The sequence below is a fragment of the Bos javanicus genome, chromosome 28 (genome assembly GCF_032452875.1).
Source record: "Bos javanicus breed banteng chromosome 28, ARS-OSU_banteng_1.0, whole genome shotgun sequence".
Taxonomy (NCBI): Eukaryota; Metazoa; Chordata; class Mammalia; order Artiodactyla; family Bovidae; genus Bos; species Bos javanicus.
The window spans coordinates 3,985,579-3,994,584 of record NC_083895.1 but is presented as its reverse complement, the minus strand read 5'-3'; the positions used below and the strand labels follow the sequence as shown (position 1 = coordinate 3,994,584).

The 9,006-nt window shown below is 47.9% G+C and overlaps 1 long non-coding RNA gene across 1 annotated transcript; it reads right to left on the bottom strand.

Moving 5' to 3' along the window:
* Positions 1-1,566: 1,566 nt before the first annotated feature.
* LOC133240283 (uncharacterized) lies at positions 1,567-8,233 on the bottom strand. The gene is made up of 3 exons (XR_009734176.1): positions 7,958-8,233; positions 3,227-3,301; positions 1,567-2,648 (listed from the first exon to the last, which is right to left on the bottom strand). It is a non-coding gene; the product is annotated as an uncharacterized LOC133240283 (long non-coding RNA).
* Positions 8,234-9,006: the final 773 nt, after the last annotated feature.

Sequence of the window (9,006 nt, the reverse complement as noted above, 5' to 3'; positions counted from 1 at the left end):
GGATCTGCACCCTGACCCAGGGATGACTAGCTCTCGGGTTGCAACAGTACTGGGTAGGATAAACTTCAGAAAGACTCACCCCTAAGGAAGTCCACCCTTGGAAATAGAAGGAAGGCTATTACTTGTGGGACTGTGCCCAGTCTCAGCAATAACTCAGGAGCCCAATGAGAACCCCATTGCCTTTCTGGAAAGGCTAAAAGAGGCCCTCCAAAAGTTTATCAATCTGGACTTTAAAAGTGATTTTAAAGGACAAATTCCTGTCCCAATGCACATCAGACATCAGGATAAAGTTACAACAGCTACAGCAGCAGGACCCTGCTGCCTCTTTAGATGAGATGGTCCAGACAGCCACCAACACCTTTTATAACAGAACAGGAGAGGGAGGCCAAGGCCCAGGAAAGGGAGAAAAGGAAAGAGGCAAGGCATGCCCAGATGCTGGCTGCCCTCCAGGGAAGCCCTACGGTAAACCCCGAGTCCTTGAAATGCCTAATCTGTAGACAGGTAGGGCATTGGGCCAAAGAGTGTCAAAACTGTGACAAGTTACCTAAAATGGCTTGCTACAAAAGCCATCAACTGGGACATTGGGCAGCACTCTGCCTTCGGGACCCAATAGCCTCAAGGTCAAGCACCAAACCTTCCCTCAAGGCTAATAGTTCAACAGGACTGAAGCGGCCCACTCCAGCCAGCCCCTCTGTCACAGATAACCATCACAGGGCTGGAGCCAAGGGTGCAACTGGATGTGGCAGGTAGGTCCGAGAATTTCTTGTTTGACACAGGGGCTACCTGCTCTGTCCTGACCTCCTACTCCAGAGCCTTCTCCTCCCAAACCTTTACCATTTGGGACTACAGGAAAAAGAATTACAAAAAAATTCACCTGAGCTGGTTGTTGCTGGGATGGACAAATATTTTCCCACCAGTTTCTAGTGGTCCCTGACTGTCCTCCCTTATTGGGAAGAAACCTCTCCCTGCCTTCGAAATCTTACAGCTATTGCAGTCCTGATAGAAGATGCTTTGAAACTCTCTTCTGAGGGTAAACTAACTGTTTTTACCAGCCACCAAGTGAAACAACTCCTAAATAGGAGAGGCCATTTATGGATGTCTCATCAAAGAATCCTCAGATATCAAGTAGTGCTGATGGAAAATCCAGGCCTCACTATATGGCCTTGTGAGGTTCTTAACCCAGACACCCTCCTGCCTACCCCTGAGGGCTCTCTCCCTTTTCACTCTTGCCTAGAAACCTTGGACCACTGGACAAAACCCTGAGAGGGATTGTCAGAAGATCCTCTGGCCAATCCAGAGGAAATCTGGTAAACTGATGGAAGCAACTTTGTCTTAGATGGAAAAAGAAGAGCTGGATATGCAGTAGTCTCCAAGTTTGAGACCATAGAGGCTAAACCTTTGTGACCAGGTACTTCAGCCCAATCAGCTGAGCTCATAGCTCTGACTCGAGCTTTAGAGCTGGGAAAAGGAAAAAGAGTAGCTATTTACACTGACTCCAAGTATGCCTTTCTTTCTTTTTTTTTTTTTTAAGGATGTGACTTTACAAAATATTTATTTTTTTAAATTTTATTTTATTTTTAAACTTTACATAATTGTATTAGTTTTGCCAAATATCAAAATGAATCCGCCACAGGTATACATGTGTTCCCCATCCTGAACCCTCCTCCCTCCCCATACCATCCCTCTGGGTCGTCCCAGTGCACTAGCCCCAAGCATCCAGTATCGTGCATCGAACCTGGACTGGCAACTCGTTTCTTACATGATATTTTACATGTTTCAATGCCATTCTCCCAAATCTTCCCACCCTCTCCCTCTCCCACAGAGTCCATAAGACCAAGTATGCCTTTCTGATGCTACCTGAACATGCTGCTGTTTGGAAAGAGGCCACTTGACTGCCTGAGGGTCCCCAATTAAATATGGTGATCAAATCCTTAGACTCTTGGAAGCAGTTCATCTACCCGCTGAGGTTTCAGTCATGGAAATGGCACAAGGGAACCAAGCCGCTGATCAGACAGCTAAGAGAGCAGCATTACAGAACAGTGACCTCATAGGGGTTGCCACCTTAGTTCCACAGACTAATTTGCCAGAAACTCCTTCATATACTGAAGGTGAGACTCTCAAAGCTAAGAGTGAGGGCTTTTAAGAAGATCATATGGGGTGGTTCTCAAAGGAGGGACTCCTTTTTCTGTCTGGGAACCTCCAGTGGAAGTTGGTTAAGTCCTTACATGCCACCACTCATTTAGGGGAGAAGGCCCTCCAAAGATTACTAGAAAGTTCCGGCCTCCAAATGACTATACAGCAAGTGGTCTCCTCTTGTCCCACTTGCCAATTAAACAACCCCCAAGGAGCTCGAAGATCCCAGCTGGCCCAGCCCATCCAATGGCATGGGACCAGGAGAGGACAGGCAGATGGACTTCACCCAGATCCCAGTTTCTCAAGGGTATAAATACCTATTAGTCATGATAGATACCCACTCCAGTGTTCTTGCCTGGAGAATCCCAGGGATGGGGGAGCCTGGCAGGCTGCCGTCTATGGGGTTGCACAGAGTTGGACACGACTGAACGACTTAGCAGCAGCAGCAGCAGCAGCAGTCATGATAGATACATTCACAGGATGGACTGAAGGCTTTCCCACCCGGACTGAGAAGGCTGAGGAGGTGGTAAAAAAAAAAAAAAAAAAATTGGCCCATGAAATCATCCTGAGATTTGGTCTGCCCAGGTCATTACAAAGTGACAATGGGACATCATTTACTTCTAAGGTCACCCAAGGGGTCTCTAAAGCATTGGGCATTATTTATTATCTCCATTGTGCCTGCAGACCTCAGTTTTCAGGAAAAGTAGAAAGAGCCAATGAATTCTTAAAATCAGCGATAAAAAAGATAACCCAGGAGACCTCCCTGGGATGGAAGGAGGCTTTACCAATAGCTCTCCTCTGCACCCGTATTGCCCCTAAGGAACACGTTGGTCTTAGTCCTTATGAGATGCTATATGGGAGACCTTTTGTTTATATCTATGACCTCTTCCTAGATCCAGAGGCTCAGACCCTCCAGTCTTATACCATGGCCGTTGGGCAACCCCAACAGGATATATGCTTGGGGGGATGTCAACCAGGACTCTAAAGATTCTAAAGAGTCACCACTATATGGTCCAGGGACTCAAGCCCTACTAAAGTCTGGAAAGATGGGTCACCAAAGGCTCAACTCCAGCCCACATGGAAGGGCCCCTACCCTGTAATACTTTCCACCGCCACAGCAGTCAAGGTACCAGGACACAACTCCGGGATTCACTACTCACGAGTCAAGCTGTGGAAGAAAACAGAAGAGGACACTCAATATACCTGTAGGCCCCTGGGAGATCTCAGATACCTATTCAGACTACAAACAAGTGCCTTCTCAGTCTGGGTGGGAAAGCCTTCAATCCATCCTGTGAACCATTCTAATGAACACCCCCAATATTAAGTTTCTGGGGATAAGATTTCTCAGGACAGCTCTAAAGAGCCAGCACAGCTTGGCAGGGGTTGTACTCCAGAACAGACAGGAGACAGATCTTCTGATCCCTGAACAAGGAGGGACTTGAGCCATCTTGAATGAGAAGTGTTGTTTCTGGGTAAATACCTCCAGCTAAGTTAAAGAAAGTCTCATAATCCTCAAGAAAAACATTCAGACCCCACAGGATCTCAAAGAATGAGCTGGTGATTTCTCTGGGTGGCTACAATCTCTCTTTGGGGGATCTTCCTGGTGATGGGAATCTGGAGTTGGCTGATGCCCTACTAGTCTTTGTTATCACCATATTGATGCTGCTTATGATTGCTCTGTGTATTATCAATTGTCTAACCCATTTTGTCTCTGCCCAGGTCAACAAGCTACAACATGCAGTGCCAGTTCAACAAGGATATGTAAAACTATAGCCGACCAAGAAAATATCACTCACCCTTAGATGGATACCGCTATAAGGACTCTGAGGCCTGAGACTGGCAAGAGGGGGAGGCCCAATGCCCCTCACCATCCCAGTTCAGCAGCAAGTAGCCAGAAAGACCTCAACACCCCTATTCCCAAAGAATTTGGCCTCCCATCTCTTGAGGGGGGAATGTTAGATACTTAGAATAGTAAAAAAGAGTACAGAATGGTGGTGGCTAAAAGACAAGGAAGGGAAAAGCCCATGAAACTAGAACAAAGGAAGGGCCGAGGACCAGAGTGAGAACCTCAGGTAGAACAAACAGCATTCAAGGCTAGCCCAGTTCACATACAGCAGGCCCAGGGGGAGGAGAAAAACATAAAAAGAGGAGTCAGAGGGCCAGGGGTCTCTCTCGCCTCTTCTCGTCTTTTGGGTCAGCATGCACTCACGCTTCAGGGATGTATTTTCCTTTGTTTTCTAAATAAAACTGAGGTGTAACACAGAGCTGTAACACTGGTCTGTCTGAGAGCTGTAACACTGGCCCATCCGAGGGCTGTAACGCTGGTCTGTCGCTTCAGAGTTTTGTTGTGACGAGACAGAACCGAGGAAATCACACACTCCCCCAACACTTCCTCTGGCCCCGCCTCTCACACGTGCTATGGTTGGCCATCTTGCACTGGCTGTGGCTTCCTGGAGCCGCTCCTTAAGTTGCTGGCCTGCTCTCTTTAGTGAACTTTCAAGTGCTTGAGTAAAGGGCCTGCTGCCGACTTGGGGCCAGATCCTTTGCTTGTTGGTTGGCTTAGGGGCTGGGTGCCTTGGTAGAGCATAGGGGTGAGGCAGATGACCTTAACTGACTCTTCTGTTGGCTCCCGCTATTGGAGGACATGATGGGCAGTCATGATTCTGGCTGGGGTGCCCTTAGTTTGTTAGAGGGCACAAAAGACCAAGGGCCCTGGCCTGTGTAACCAGACACCTTAGGAGACAGCTTCCCCAAAGCAGGGTTCTACATCGTGACCTGGCATGGATGGATCCAGAGAGGTGGGAGAGCACAGAGACTTTTGCATCCGCCCCCCGCCTGTCTGGCAGTACTGTAATATCTCTGGTTGTGGGGACTGGGGAAGCCTTTTAGTGGCCTTGTTGGAGGTGGAGTGGGGGTTGCAGGGCTGATCTGTAATTAGGCCTCTTGTATAGCCATGGCTGCTACGCTCCTCTTAGGCTTTGGCATAGTTACTGCCACAAGTCAGCTGTGAGTCTTCACTGAATCATATCTTTATTTTTTTTGTCCTGGAAAATTGTTTTGCAGAAAGGAAAGGATAAAACCCTTACCATTACTCAGCTGATTTCATGAAATGTAGCCGATGGAATGTGTTTTCTGAAGATCTCTTAATTTGAAAAATATATTCTTTAACTGACAGGTAGATATCGTCCGTTTGTGATTTACATAGTCTAGAAATATCAAAATGTGATTAAAAGAATTTTCAAATATGTGGAGTACATTTTAGGTATTAATATTTTAAAATGTCTTCTATGATTAGAAAGGAAAAATTACTTTGGACTTGATTTCTTAAACTCAGAGCTTTCCTAATTCAAATTCTTCTGCATTGGACTTAGGGCATTATTTTGATGCTGAATAGTACTAGATGGGAAGAATCAGAGGAATCTTCGTTCAGTTGCAGCACCGCCTCCTCAGGACCCTGGGGTAGTTGCAGGAGAAGAGTGGTCTACCGGCAATGACTGCTGTGGAATCAGGTGGGTGTGACACGGAGTGGATCCCAGCTGTTTAATTGCTCTGTGGGCTTTTCAACAATTTATTAATACTTCTCTCGGCACCTTTATATAAAGGTTTGTTTAGGTATGATGTTAGTAGTTGAAAAAACAGTGATTGTGTGTTTTCTACCTATATCCATGCCCTTTGCAATGTGATTTTATAGCTGGTTCTGTAAAAAGTGAAACCAAAAATGGAGAGACAGAAATCTGTCCTTTCAACCTTGGGTTGAGGCTGGTCTCATGTGTTTTGGCCAGAAAAATGCAGTAGGTATGACCCTGACAGCTTTGGGCCTAGGCTGGAAAGATCTTGAATGTTTTGCTTTTTCTCTGGATCCCTGCTCTCCATGAAAACAAGCCCATATGAGCTTGCTGGATGACATCCGGGTGCCCAGGTGGCACCCAGCTCAACCCCAGAAGTAGAGCACCCTAGTCAACCAGCAGCAGACCACACACTCACCTTGGTGTCCAGGTGAAATGAATGAATGGCTCAGCTGAGCTAAGCTCACTGTGCTGACCATGAGTTCAACCATGAGCTAGCTAGGTTTTGGGGTGGTTTATCATGCAACAGTAACCAATTAGCATGCACAACCAATTAACATGCACACCCATTCCAAGCTGGATGCCAGGTCCAGTGGCTAAGATTCCTAGCTCCCAATGTTGGGGGCCTGAGTTTGATCCCTGATCAGGAAACTAGACCCCACATGCCCCAACTAAATAAATAAATTAAAAACCCTCCTCCATCTATGTACGTCCATGTACTGACACAGCCCACAGAGGGGCACTGTTAATGTGTTTGTGGATTTCCATACCAGGCACAGGAAGAACGGTGGAGAAAAGGAGAGACAAAGCAGTCTGGCTCCGAGTCCTCACCAGAACTTCTGGGGTCACAGTCCTTGCACAGGGTAGATCATACATTCTTCCTGGCTGTTAACTTCCCCTACTGCAGCTGCTGCTGCCAGTTTCCACCCCATGCTATTGCAGGGTAGTTGTGATCTTGTCCGCCAACACCAGCCCACTTGTGGTGGCAGCATGGCTCTGTGATGGCAAGTTCAGGCTGAGGAGGAGGGAGGCCTCTGCCACCAGCTTCTGCATCAGCTCCATTTCCAAGCACTGCCCTCCTTCCCTGCTGCTCCCACTCATAAGGAGGCACTCAAGAGCTTCAACCCACAGAACCTGGGCATTCAGGGAGCTTCCGAGTTAGAGAACTTTCTCGTTTCACCTTCACTGCATATATCTGATTAGGATATATTTGTAAGCACAGACATTTATAGGTACTCTGTTTGTGTTTTGGACTTGCACTCTGACCCAAAAATTAATTTATTTAAAAAAATACTGAAAAATTTTTGAGGAGTTGAATCATTAAATTCCCTACTTCTCTTATTTCTAACTTTATTGCATTTGACCTGGAAATGTAATGTGTAAAATTCATGTCCTTTTTACTAAGTATATCCTTTTGTTTACAGGATATGCATTTATTTATTAGCAAAACTGTTGGCTCAGGTGTTTTAAAAATTCATTTTGTTACCACAATCTTTTGGGTTTCTACATACAGGTCAGTTATGTTTCCAGTTTTGAGTGCTTAAAAAAAAAAAAAAAACATTCTGGCCCTTCATATTCTCTCTTAGACTTTTCCTCTAGAGTCTGTGATCTAATACCTTTTTTGTCAATTAAGACTGCTTTGGCAGGCTTACCTTGGTGACTCAGACGGTAAAGAACCTGCCTGCAATGCGGTAGATCTGGGTTCCAGCCCTGCGTTTGGAAGATTCTCCTGGAGAAGGCACTGGCTACCCACTCCAGTATTCTTACCTGGAGAATTCCATGGACAGAGGAGCACGGCGGGGTACAGTCCATGGGGTCGCAAAGGACACGACTGAGAGTGACTAACACTTTCACTTTCAGGTCTAGATGTCTAGCCGGGTTCAGAGGGAAGATTTACGGCAGTCCAGAGGGAAAGAGAAAAAGGTGGCCTTCAAAAGGCAATTCCAGGTCCCTAGGTACCAGGTACTGTGTTTCTGTTTTAAACTGGACTTACTGTTTCAGACACCCAGCGTGGGGCTTCAACGAGTTCTCCGTAAAGATCTGAGTAACCACAGAGGCTCCCCACGCCAGCCTCACTGCACTTGGCGGCGGAGCGGGGACCAAAGGAGAAGGCACGGCCCGAGGAGTAGGCAGAGCGGCAGCTAACCTAGCCGAGCTCCAGGAACCCCAGGCTGTGCTGTGCTGGCTGCCGGAAGTGCAAGCCGCTCGCTAGTCAGCGAGAAATCCTGTCTCACCACCAGCATCTCGTGGAGACGTACCTGTCTGCAGGGTCACTCCAACCACCCTGGGCTCGCCGCCTCGCTTTGTCTCCGCAGGCAGGAGATGCTGGGGAAGAAAACGCACTCTTCTTTGCGTGGCAGGACCTCCCTCCGCCCACGCGGAGGGAAGGCGCGGGGACCTCGCTGCGCATTCTGGGAGCGGTGGTCTCAGCTGCTGCAGCCGGTGGTTTGCAGGGCTGTAGAACTACAATTCCCTGTTGCACAGCGTAGGGCGTGGGGGTGGTGCCCAGCCTTCCGCGCTCACAGAGGGGGCAGGGCAGGAGGCGGGGCTGTCGCCGCGCATTCTAGGTGCTGTGGTGTCTTAGCCAGCTGTAGCAGGTGCCTGGAGAAGGCAATGGCACCCCACTCCAGTACTCTTGCCTGGAAAATCCCATGGGTGGAGAAGTCTGGTGGGCTGCAGTCCATGGGGTCGCTAAGAGTCGGACACGACTGAGCGACTTCCCTTTCACTTTTCACTTTCATGCATTGGAGAAGGAAATGGCAACCCACTCCAGTGTTCTTGCCTGGAGAATCCCAGGGACGGCAGAGCCTGGTGGGCTGCCGTCTCTGGGGTCACACAGAATTGGACACGACTGAAGCGACTAGCAGCAGCAGCAGCAGCAGCAGAGCAGGTGCCTTGGGGAGGTTGTTTAGTCACTCAGTCCTGTCCGACTCTTTGTGACCCCATAGGCTGCGGCACGCCAGGCTTCCCTGTCCTTTGCTATCTCCTGGAGTCTCAAACTCACGTCCGTTCAATCAGTGATGCCGTCCAACCATCTCATTCTCTGTTGTCCCGTTCTCCTCCTGCCCTCAATCTTTCCATGCATCAGGGTCTTTTTCAATGAGTTGGTACTTCCAATTAGGTGGTCAAAGTATTGGAGCTTCAGCTACAGCATAGGTCCTTCCAATGAATATTCAGGATTGATTTCCTTTAGGATTGATTGATTTGATCTCCTTGCTGTCCAAGGGACTCTAGAGGGTCTTCTCCAGCACCACAATTCAAAAACATCAGTTCTTTGGCATTCAGCCTTCTTAATAGTCCCAACTCT